The 12,863-nt window shown below is 32.1% G+C and overlaps 1 long non-coding RNA gene across 1 annotated transcript in view; it reads left to right on the forward strand.

Annotated features, from left to right (window-relative positions):
- The window catches only part of LOC134693995 (uncharacterized), a 146,048-nt gene extending 143,078 nt beyond the window's left edge, over positions 1 to 2,970 (forward strand). Inside the window, exon 3 of the long non-coding RNA XR_010102539.1 lies at positions 2,888 to 2,970. This is a non-coding gene — a long non-coding RNA (uncharacterized LOC134693995). The remainder of the gene's footprint in view (positions 1 to 2,887) is intronic.
- The last annotated feature ends 9,893 nt before the right edge of the window (positions 2,971 to 12,863 follow it).

Here is a 12,863-nt window from a genome sequence, read left to right on the forward strand (position 1 = left end):
AGAATGCAAGTCTACAATGGACCTATAAATATTCAACAACGTTTAAACAACAAGAAAGAGTCACTTTTCGAAGATTGAGTAGATAAAATATTGAAGAAAACGCTATTGAAAATTTCCCATTTCAGTGAACTTATTGATTTTGATTTCATGCAAGTAAATTGTTGCCATGATCTTAAAAACAGGCAAGTTATTGGTTGTATTTGTTTCCTTTTCATAGACTTGATAGAAGAAATTGATTGTACCGATTTTCATTGTAAAAATGTTAATATATGAATATAGATTCCACCGCTACAACAAGTGCTCCACTCGAGACAGTTAAGTTTTCTATACTATTAAACGAGAAGACCTCATTTTGGGTGTCGCTTCTCTTCCTTTCACAAAGAATCAATCATCATGCCTATGTTTGCCTCTAGGTAACACGCATAGTCGCATTTGTCATCCATTATTATGAATATTCAGATTGAGTTATTATTTTGGGAGAAAAACGACAAAAAAGGGGTCCGGATATGATTCCGGTGCAAATTTTAAATTTTATTTGACTTTTACCAAAAGAAGCGTTGTTGCAAAGTAGAAGAATAATTATGGTCGTAGGCCAGAAACATGAATATAATTGATTTTAACAGAAAGAAACCAAATATCGGACTTTTGAAAAAGGGGGAGGAATTTGATAACTTTTATGTAATTCTTCATACATAATATCTTTTTACAAAAAATCATCCTACAACAATTCATAAGCTCTTTATGCCCGTGATTTTGCGGTTGTGTTCTAGTATTATTTTAAACGCGAGACTTGTCGTACAATTTAACTGTTGAGAGTGGAGAAATTACGATAATACATGAGTTATAGCGGTGGGAACTGTTTTTTGGATGAATTTTATCCTTCCTTTTCAAAGATTTAAAGAAAGTCGTGTTCCTAATATGTGGCGTAATCAGGCATGGTCGCCTTTTTTCGTGACGTCATTATAGGAAATTCAGAAGAAAGCCACAGAAAATTTAGATTAAAAATTAAATTTTGACCAATCATTTGCAGAGAACAGTCATTTGTGAACTAATTTATATCTGAGGTATTATAGTCCCGTGCAGTGTTGTATTGCTCTTTTTATTTGTTTTCGTATAGTCTTAACATTAATTGTTTTTCATTTTTGGTAATATTCGTTAGGCGTTCCTCGAAATTTATTCATAACGATAATGCCTTAGTGTGCTATGTTTTTTTTTGTATTCTTGTTTTTTATTTTTGTTTATGTGCTTTGTCTATATCAGCATATCTGTATATAGTGTCTGTATGCAATTTTGTTTCTTTGTTGACATTTTGTTTAATAGTCATTTAAATTATAACACAAAGTTGACTGCTGTAACCATGTTTTGGACATTTTTATCTTTTAAGTCTGTTTGTTTTGCTCACATATTGTTTTTGGAACTCTATACAACTGTCATATAATTGATAAAATCAGCTAGCTGTTAAAAGTGGTTTAATCCGTTTTCAACATAAGGCAATGCCTGTTCAAAGTCAGGAATCTGGCAGTTATTTTTCAATTGTTACATGTGTTTAAGCTTCGTTTTTGTCATTTGAAAAGGGACTTTCAGTTTGTGATTTTGTATGAAGTTCGGATTTTTTGTTATTTTACTTTTTCACTATTAAAGATATAACGACGCATATTACTTTTTCAAGGTTTATTATATTTTTTGGAATACACAGTATGTTGCATAACACGGCTCGGCGTACAGACTCGATAACATTTTTCAATTTTCAGTGTATAGTGATAATTAAAACACAAGACAATACCCACATTAACCGCATTAACTCGGGTCAGCTAAGAAACGACTCTGAACATGTTGATAAAAGTGAGTATTTAGAGCTGTTTCGAGAAAATTTGAGTCGTAATTCTTTCAATATAGTTTATTGCAGTGACGTGTAACATTTCATAGGAAGTACTGCAGTCGGTATTAGAGCATACAATTCATTGCCAATGCAAGCTAGTGTATCAATAGATGAGTTATCTTAGCTTGTCTAACGGGTATATTTTTTCGAAGAAATCAAATAGAGAAATATATTCAACTAGTGACCAAACTGCACATTAATTGACGGGTGCGCATAGCGATTTTTCGATATCTGAATTCTTTGATTAGTTTTATTTTTTTACACTTGTAAATGGCTTTTTTTATGAAATTAAAGTAGGATATGGAATTTTTGATAGGACTTTCATACAAGTGAGATGTTAAGCTAGCTTTCAAACCAGGTTTAATCCACCATTTTCTACATGAAAATGTTTGTACCACGTCAGAAATATGACAGTTGTTATCCTTTCGTTTGATGTGTTTGAGAGTTTGATTTTGTCATTTGATAAGGGACTTTTAGTTTTGAGTTCAGTATTTTTGTTATTTTACTTTTTGCATAGACATGGATTATTAAAATAGTTTATAACTGTATTTAAAATCTCTTATTTGTTATCAATTCAAATTTGCTGATTGTACTATTCCGTCTGAAACTGTCATTATTTTTCATAATAAATCAATGATTTTAATCAAATGATATATAAATAAGGAGATGTGGTATGATTGCCAAGGAGACAACTATCCATCAAAATTCAAATTAAGGGAATGTTAAGCTGATTCTCGGCATACTACTGTTCTGTAGACTTAAATTTGAGTGTAGCGTAATACAAGCGGATTCCAGTTCAAGTGGATGTTAGCAATCATAGGAAACCGTGAAGTTTGGTATAGTGCAGTTTTTTCTGAGTTGAATAACTTTAAATGTTTGATGCCTTTAATTAATCATTGGTTCTAGGTTTGATTTGTCTTTTTGTCCTTTTCAAATAGAAAAAAAATATTTTATATGTAACTTAAATTTTGAAATTGAGCAAATATATTTTTCTTTTAATTTTAATAGAAAAAAGTACCATCCCTGGTAAATCCGCTGCCGATCCCTCGACCTCTTCCAAGACCTTATCAAAAACCAGTTCTCAAACTCAGACCAAAGAGTTCACCTGCCTCTGACTCGTCAGATTCCTCTGAAAAGAAAAGATCAAAGACGAACAAGAAATATGGCAAAAAAAGAAGCAGCAGCTCAAGTGATGAAAAAAAGAAATTGAATACATACAGAAAAAAATCTGGTAGCGCTGGTAACTACCAAGTTTGGAAAGTTTTAACAAGGTACAACAAAAAGTCTGGCGGTTCTAACAGCAGCGACAAATCCTGCGGTGGAAAAAGTAACAGAAGATACAACAAAAAGTCAAGCAGTAGCAGCTCAAGTGAAGAAAATAAAATCACACAGAAAAAAATCGGGCAGCGGTGGAAATTATAATGACGGGAAAACCATAACAAAGTACAACAAAAAGTCTGGCGGTTCTAACAGCAGCGAAAAATTCGGCGGTGGAAAACGTAACAGAAGATACAACAAAAAGTCAAGCAGTAGCAGCTCAAGTGAAGAAAAGAAGAAAAGAAATCATACAGAAAAAAATCTGGCAGCGGTGGAAACTATAATGACGGAAAAAACATAATAAGGTACAACAAAAAGTCTGGCGGTTCTAACAGCAGCGAAAAATCCGGCGGTGGAAAAAGTAAAAGAAGATGCAACCAAAAGTCAAGCAGCAGTAGTTCCGGAAGTGACAAAAAAAGTGGGAAAAGATCATATTCAAAGAAAAATACCGTCTCCAACTTAACCAAAGCCTCTTCCTCCGAAACGATATTAGATATACGGTATACAGCAAGTGTACACAGAGATAAAACTCACTAGCATTAAAGATGAAAATTAGTGTTAAGTTTTCTTATTTGTGTTTAATAATAATGTACTCAAGGGTTTTAGCATACTAGAAGAGTTATTATACAGTGTTATGCATTATGTAGTTATCAAATATTAGACATTAATAAAATGTTCTAGTTTGAATCAGTTTTGTAATATTTGTTGGGGACAAAATAAAGGAACTTTGAAAAATGAAAGTGGATAGTATAATAATAGAATTCATAAATTAAATACATGTAAATTTAAAATAATAAATAATATGCAGATCTACTGTCATGTCATTGTGTACTCTTGTTTGCGATGTATTTACAACAGGCTCTTCGTGAATGCTCAACAATCAGGGGTTCATTAAGGGATGAACACAAGTTAATGTTTGACAACTGTGTTACGATTTAGATAACTATCAATGTATTAATTTAAATTGTAGTATAAAAACAATATTAGGTCAGTGTCATGAAAATATCAACTTTTGTATTCGACACAAAACTGGAAAAGGGTTCGGTAAAACATCGCCCTTCCCCATTTTCTTAGCTTCATACAAAGAAGTTTATATTTTTATGACATTGACCTAATATTGTATATTTATCCTACTGCAGAAGGAGCTAAAATAACACATCATTTACAACAACCAATTAGAATAAATAGACAAAATGTAACAACTGTTGACAAAACAATCATATATTACGCCATTATCCTACAAGTGCTATGAAATTTGAATATCCAACTTCAATGTATACACTCATTGATAGTTAGAGAATTGGTGTTTAAATTCAGTGGCAGATACTACATGTATATAGATACGAGAACATGTTCATTGCATATACAAATGGACTCTGAATAGTACTAGACCGATTCACTGAATCCGATAAACATAGTTGTCACTAGTCTTACAGTCCGAAGGAAAATTTGTCACCTCAACGGTTTCTTATGGCTCACAGCAGAACATTTATTTCGATACCATGTGATTAGAAGAGAAGCAGCAAATACTGAAGTTAGTTTTTTTTTATTTGACACGGGGAAGGATCTAACAAACGACAAACCACGCTTGAGGGGAACACGCAAAACCATGAAACCACCGAGTCGGGACAAAGTAGCACCGTGATCTGTTTGATATTGTAATGCAATAAATGATTTAAGGAAATCAAATTGGTATTCATATTAACTTCGTCATACAAAAAACAACAACAACAACGTTTTCATGTATCACGTGATAGTTTTAAAATTATAAGTACATTGTACTTGCGAAATGTACGAGTTTTAAATGCAATACTTTATAAGAAACTTAAACTATGTAACTGATGCGACGTTTGGAATATACGCTGCCTCCCTTCTAGAGCAAATGACAAGTGCACGAGTTCACATCCGTTTCTTAAAAATGTTTCGTACCATTCTATACTGAAAATAATTATAGCCTGATTAAAACAAACACAATTTGACTGCTGTTCCTCAATTTTGACAATTTCAGTAATCATGTCTGTTTGTTTTGTTCACGCATTGCTGTCACTATAATGGAATTTAATGCGACTGTCATACAAGTGAGAGGTTTACCTGGCTATAAAACCAGGTTCAATATACCATTTTCTACATAACAAAATGCCTGTACCTAGTCAGGAATGTGAAAATTGTTTTCAATTCGTTTGATGTGTTTGAGTTTTTGATTTTGCCGTTTGATAAAGGGCTTTCTGATTTGAATTAATCTTGGAGTTTGGTATTTTTGTTATATATTATACTTTTTAATATAACATTCAACTGAACTTAAACCATCTCTTTATATAGATATAGGCTTTCAACTGGATGCTAGGTAACTGCTTACTACATATTGAAAAGATATGCATATATCTTTTACATAAACCAAATATAAACCTGCATTCCATAGTTGCCCCTAAAAATGGGACCTTTTTATTAATAAAACATGCACTCTGATAATTGTCTGAAAAGATACACATGTATTGCTAACCTGGTATAATTAGTACATTGTGCAGCTACATGTTCCCGGAGAGGATCAAATCTGTCTCAACTTTATGACATTCCATGCATAAAATCCAACAGTATGTAATTAAACTTCCGATACATGCATCAATTATAATTGTAATCTTTGTTTTTTTTGCAAAATGCAAACATAATTATTTCTAACAGAATAAAGGGATGTATTGGTTTAGGTCTTCATATATAGAAATGACAAAATTGAGAACATTATGTCATTAATTAGAAAACATTGATTGAACAGGTGTTAAATTAAGGAACCTCGTACTTCCGATACACAGCAAATGTTTTTAAAGGAAGTCTTGCATCACGAAAAAGACATTTCCATGAGGTTACTTCTCATTCTTATGTCAAGTAAGGCTGGCCTCATAAATATTAACGCCGGCTGTTATCGACGGCTAGCTTCACACTAGTAAGTGTCTGACATATTTAATATTGAAAAACAAAATCATTGGTGTGATCTATGTAACATATAAAGATATCAAGAATGTAGTAATAAGAGTGAAATCGAGAGTTAACTTAAACATAACTGGTCTGTAACACTAACTATTGAACTGGACATTTTGCCAATGTCAGATCATTAGGATAATGTTCCTTTTGGGTGTATAAAGATTCCATAATATTGCCAATTTTATTGCATGGTTATTTGACAATTTTCCATTCAAGTTCTGGCTTTTAGTACACGTGCGTGATGTTGAGCCATTTCACGTTACAGTTCAAGTATATCAAACTTAAGTTGAAAAAAGTAAGTGTACATGAATCTAATTACACACTTGCACAAGGAGTAGACTAGCAAATCAGACTGACCATCAATATTGCATAACATTTTTTCCAGAAATGACCATAGTAATTAAAAAGTTTCAATCCACCCATGCAATAATCTAATGTGATCAGGTAAACCACATGATGTTCGACAGTCTAAAAGCAAACATTTATCCTGTAATAAGCACGATTGGGAGTAAGTCGATTTAAAAACTTGTTAATGTTCTAACTACCTCTTATAATCGTAAACTTTAAAACATAAAATACCATTCATACATGTCAATTATCTGAAACCTGACCAAATATGAACCTTTCATTTGTTGAAAGCAAGTACGGTCTATATCGTGAATTTTCTAAGGACCATGCTTCAGGACGTTTAAAAAATATTATTACTATCTTAATATATTAAATATATTGATATAATTTGACTAATACATATACAGGGCTTTAATCCATGCGCAGGATGATAGAAAATAAACAAACGAGATAATTTAGCTCCCAAATGATGCAACGTGTAATCCAGGATCTGCAAACCCTTTTGGATCACTGGAGATCACCATCTTGTTGTGGTGCTCAGTCCTTTGTTGTCTTTGTTGTGTTGTTTATACGTATATGTTGGTGCGTTATTTGCTATGACAACGTCTATTTTGTTTCAATTAGTGAGTTTGAATGTTCCTTTTGTATCGTTTGCCTCTCTAATATAGTATTTTGTCATTTACTTTTATATTTCTATTGAATACCTTCAGAACTTTTAAAATATCATTTGATGTAGATGGTAAACATTTTACTAATTATCATTATTGTTGTTGGAAGACTAAATGAAATTTGAAATAAATATTAGCTAACTCCTTAATATGAATAACATATGTAAAAGTAGTCGCAGACGTAAAGAAAGAAAAATCAGAACATCTTAAAATGGTCTGATAATAAGTTCGCAGACCTGGCAACCTTATTAACTGCATAACAACATTGTATGACAATATACATGATTTACATACCCATTAAATATAGAGACGCTCATTTCCCTTGATATGGTAATCCTCTGTATTTACTATACAGTTTGGTTTTTGGTCAAAGAGTTACAACGACCTAATGACTTAACAAGAGTGCACACGCTGAAATGTCTCGCATTCTTTACTAACCATTGATTTTATGTTGATTGTCGTAAATATAAAGCTTTAGTAAAATTATCACATATATTTAACATGATCCAAGAAAATATGACCAAGGTCAGATAAATCAAAGAAAAACACGTACACCGTACAATCATTCAATACACGAAATATAGGTGATAGCTTATTGCTTATTGTTTTCAAGAAATAGATTTACATGACTTAGCCAAGAAAAATAAACATTGACCAATGAAACATGAAAATGAGGTCAAGGTCAGATGAGCCATGCCAGACAGACATATATACCTGACAATCAATCTATACATTAAATATAGTTGACCTATTGTTTATAGTATCTTAGAAACAAACTTTATCATGAAAACTTAATATTGACTAATGAACCATGAAAATGAGGTCTAGGTCAAATTAAACCTGCGATACTGACATGTACATCATAAAATATTTCCATACACCAAATATAGTTGACATAGTGAATACAGTATCAGAAAAAAAGACAAAAACTAAAAACTAAACTTAACTTTAAAAAAGAAGATGTGGTGTGATTGCCAATGAGATAACTATCCACAAAAGACCAAAATGACACAAACATTAACAAATATAGGTCACCGTACGGCCTTCAACAATGAGCAAAGCCCATACCACAAAGTCAGCTATGAAAGGCCCCAATAAGACAATGTAAAACAATCCAAACGAGAAAACTAACGGACTCATTTATGTAAAAAAATTAACTTTCTTCACTGAACTATGAAAATAAGGTCAAGGTCACATGACACCTGCCAGTTGGACATGTACACCTTACAATCATTCCATACACAAAAAATAGTATATGATATATAGAATTGACCACCATAACTTTACCTTGTTCACTGAGCCATGAAATGAGGTCAAGGTCCAATAAAAACACTCTAGAGGACCGTGCATAAGACATCCATATACAAATTATGAAGCATCCAATTTTTTCACTGTCTAAAATATAAAGCTTTTAAGAAGTGAACTAACGCTGCCTCCAGATCACTATTCCTATGTGGAGGCTCGACAAAAATCAATATATTTCCTTTTCTTCCCAGTATCTTCCATCAGAAGGTGTTTCAATCAAAGAGTTGACAAGATCTTAATTGACATTCCTTCAAATCGCCTAGAACGCTTAATTCTTTAGATTTTTTTAAAATCATGAAGTTAGAATAAAAAAGATATATGTATTTCACAATAAAACATCATATATTTACAGCAATAGTATACTTATATTTACAACAAAAGCTTTGTTCTTAACAATAATAGTACAACCTTATTTACAATAAGAACACACATACTTACAACACGAGCACAAATATATTTACATCAAGAGCAGAAACATATTTACAACAAGAGCACACATATATTTACAACCAGATCACAAGCACATGTTAATTGTTTAATCAGTACTCCATCCCTATACAACAGTTTCATATAATTGAATAAAAAAACTACATCAAATCTTCCTACAACAGTAAATCGGCAATACTTTTAACTATAATAGCTTATATTGCGTCGTGATATCAGATCACATAGCAACAATAACAGGATATCATTTGAGTTCAGTAGCATATTACCATAAAATGTCATAATACACATTCACAACGGAAGAAAATTGTTCTAATTTTCAAAATAAAATTAAACATATTTACAACAGTAGCGTATTGTTTATCAATTTCAATGCCAGAATACATATTTACAACAGAAGCATTTAGTTTGTTAATGCCATAGTACATATTTACAAAGGTAGCATATTGTTTGTCAATCCGAGAATACATATTAACAACTGTAGCATATTGGTTTGTCAAGGACAAAATTCATATTTAGTACAGTAGCGTATGGTTTTGCTATGCCAAAAATACATCCTTACAACAGTAGCATATTGGTTTGTCAATGACATAATACATATTTACAATGGTAGCATATTGGCCATATCCGATTACATATTTACAACAGTAGCATATTATTTTTCAATTCCAAAATACATATTTACAAGAGAAGCATACTGATTTATATTGCCAGAGAAACAATAATTTTACAGTAGAAGCATGTTTTTACACATCAGTAGCATATTGCTCGATCAATATACACCTTTTCAATAAAACTATATTGCCTAAGCCTTAGCCTAATCCTACCTGTATAACTCTTTACAACACTATCACATTACGGTATAACTTATTATTGAATTTGTCAACCAAATTTAAAAGCCATATTTTTATATTTCTCTGAATATTCAACAAGTTCACTCTAGTCAATGTGGAGACATATATTTTTAAACAGTAATTTCAATATGCACAATGTTTTAGGGTTAAATAATAAACAGCTGCGCCATCAGCGCATGATACGACCGTCGTCTAGTGTGAGATAAGGCATGAGACCTGCGAACACCCCCACCTTTTTTTGAAACTCAATAACTCTAAAAATAAATATTGAATCATCACCAAAAGTAAACAGATCTTAAGAGTAATATAACTAAGAAGTGTAAAAAGTTGTAAGCAATAATTATAAATCGTTTTGGAGATACAGCGCGACATGTGGAAAAAACACCACCCCTGAATAAACAGTTTTAACCTTATTTTCACCAAAAAGTATACAGATCCTTTGACAATCATAAAAACAACTATGTTAAGTTTCATGAAATGTGGGTAAGTTGTTCTCAAGTTACGGTGCGACATGTGTACGCCGGACAGACAGACGGACAGACGGACGCCAGACATTTGTATACCATGACAAATTTTGACGGGCGTATACAAATGAAGAGAACAAAAAAGAAAATCAAAACTAGAAACTCAACCTAGTAGTAGAACTTGTACACGCAGTGTCATTTTCATGTTTTTATTAAATAAAAATGTGATTTAAATTTCAACTTTGAGTAGAAGAGGTTGCTAAATAACTAAATAGTATTTGTTATATGTCATTAATATAATGTCTGGTAATAACATAAAAACTAAATTGTGACTTATGGTACCAACCTCCCCAGGTAATCCAATGATAAAACTGATTGCTCCTTAAAACATGTATAACTGATACATGTACTACTATATATATATATATTATTTACTTTTGCTATATATATACATATATATGTAAATAGTAATTTAGATTGCAAAGTTACTAGTTATCAAAACAAGAGTCTCTAAACAGCCTTGGTCTATAGCTATGTACATTTTAAACAAAGGATATTCTACACCATTATATTAATGCATATAATTCATGACAAACTAATTTGTTTATATAATTTGGATTGATCTTCATTTAGTCTGGTTAGTTTCTCTCTATCCTCTACTTTTTACACACAACACAAAACAGGGTAAACAAATCCTCATGTGAGGGCAATCACCCCAATGAACTATGATTGTTATCACATGAGTCAAAACGCGAGAAGTGGTAAAAATCGTTATCTAAGGATAATAACTCTACAAAGGAGTTGTCTGACGATTACAATCATTTTTTGTAATTGAAGATCTAAGATATAGGAAGATGTGGTATGAGTACCAATGAGACAAGTCTCCATCCAAGTAACAATTTATAAAAGTACAAACCTTTATAGGTTAATGTACGGCCTTTAACACGGAGCATTGTCTAACACCGAACAGTACTTGTCTTGCTGATAATTTTAGCCTATTTAAATTTCTATATATATAATTATAAAGACATAATGCAATACAATGCTTCGCTGAGCGCAGCCTGATATGACTGCAGAGGGTGAACTCTGAAAGTTGGGACAAGTTTTTACACACTAATCAAGCTTGATACTGTCTGAATTTGGATTTTTATCAATTTTTCAACTTAATATAGGTTTCAGACACAACGTAAATGTGGTCAATGTGTGCACAGACGACAAAGACGGATACACAATGATAAAAAAGCTCACTTGGCCCATTAGACCAGATGAGCTAACAATCAAATACATAAATTCATACATTTTAAATATACTTAGAATAATATCTTTTAATAACATACACTAATAATTTATAGAAGAGACAGCGAGTCCCAAAAGCAAGTCACTCGTCAAGCCGGCAAGTGGAATTTCAAGTTGGCAAATTGAAATAAGGTGCCTGCCAATTTCGGGAGTAAAAAAAAAAAAAGGTTTCACCAATTATTTATGATGTTTGCCGGTCGTCGGCATCTTCAGTAGTAAAAAAGTAATATACTGGTCTATGCCGTCTTTTCTTTCTAATAAAAATCTTTCCTTGAACAAGCCATAGTCTGCGTTCTTTATCAAGCAATGGAATATTCTACCTCGTTTTTCATCAAAATTATGTTTTATATCCATGACAGGTTCAATGTCACTCTGATTTGCTAAAAACGTTCCACATAAATCATCAATATCAAATATCGTTTTCTTATTTGGATCATAAAACCTCGCAATGTCATTTGACTCTGTCACAGGAAGTATTTCATATCCTTTGTTGACCATTTGGACAGCCACGTGTCGGAAAGTGAACGTTTTTCCTTCACCACTACCAATAATAGTTACATAACTGTTTTCCGTTAAACATTCGAGTACCAGCTGTGAAGCTTTTGTCTTTACAAATATCTTATCATCATTGTCCTTCCAGGTTTTAAGAATATCGTTAAATCTTACTGAAATGATAATTATGAAATGTTTCAACATAATTGACAAGTACAGAGTATGTAATTCAGTGTTTGTTGTGTGTTGCAATTGATCATAAATTCATAACAGATTTCAAGATCAAAATTGTGTACGCCAGAAGAGAGGTCCATCTCCAAAAGACTTATGGTTGAGGCTTAATTGAATAAACTAGAGGCTCTAAAGAGCCTGTGTCGCTCACCTTGGTATATGTGAATTAAACAAAGGAAGCAGACAGTTCATGACAAAATTGTGTTAAGTGATTGTGATGTGTTTGTACATCTTACTTTACTGAACATTCTTGCTGCTTACAATTATCTCTATCTATTATGAACTTGTCCGTGTAGTTTCAGTGGAAAATGTTAGTAAAAATTTACAAATTTTATGAAAATTGTTAAAAATTGATTATAAAGGACAATAACTTCTTAGGGGGTCAATTGACCATTTTGGTCATTTTGACCTATTTTTGAGTCTTAAATTGCTGTACATTACTACTGTTTACAGTTTATCTCTATCTATAATAATATTCAAGATAATAACCCAAAACAGCAAAATTTCCTTAAAATTACCAATTTAGGGGCAGCACCCTAACAACGAGTTGTCCCATTCATCTTAAAATTTCAGGGCAGATAGATCTTGA

Source organism: Mytilus trossulus, chromosome 13 (genome assembly GCF_036588685.1).
Source record: "Mytilus trossulus isolate FHL-02 chromosome 13, PNRI_Mtr1.1.1.hap1, whole genome shotgun sequence".
In the NCBI taxonomy this organism is placed as follows: Eukaryota; Metazoa; Mollusca; class Bivalvia; order Mytilida; family Mytilidae; genus Mytilus; species Mytilus trossulus.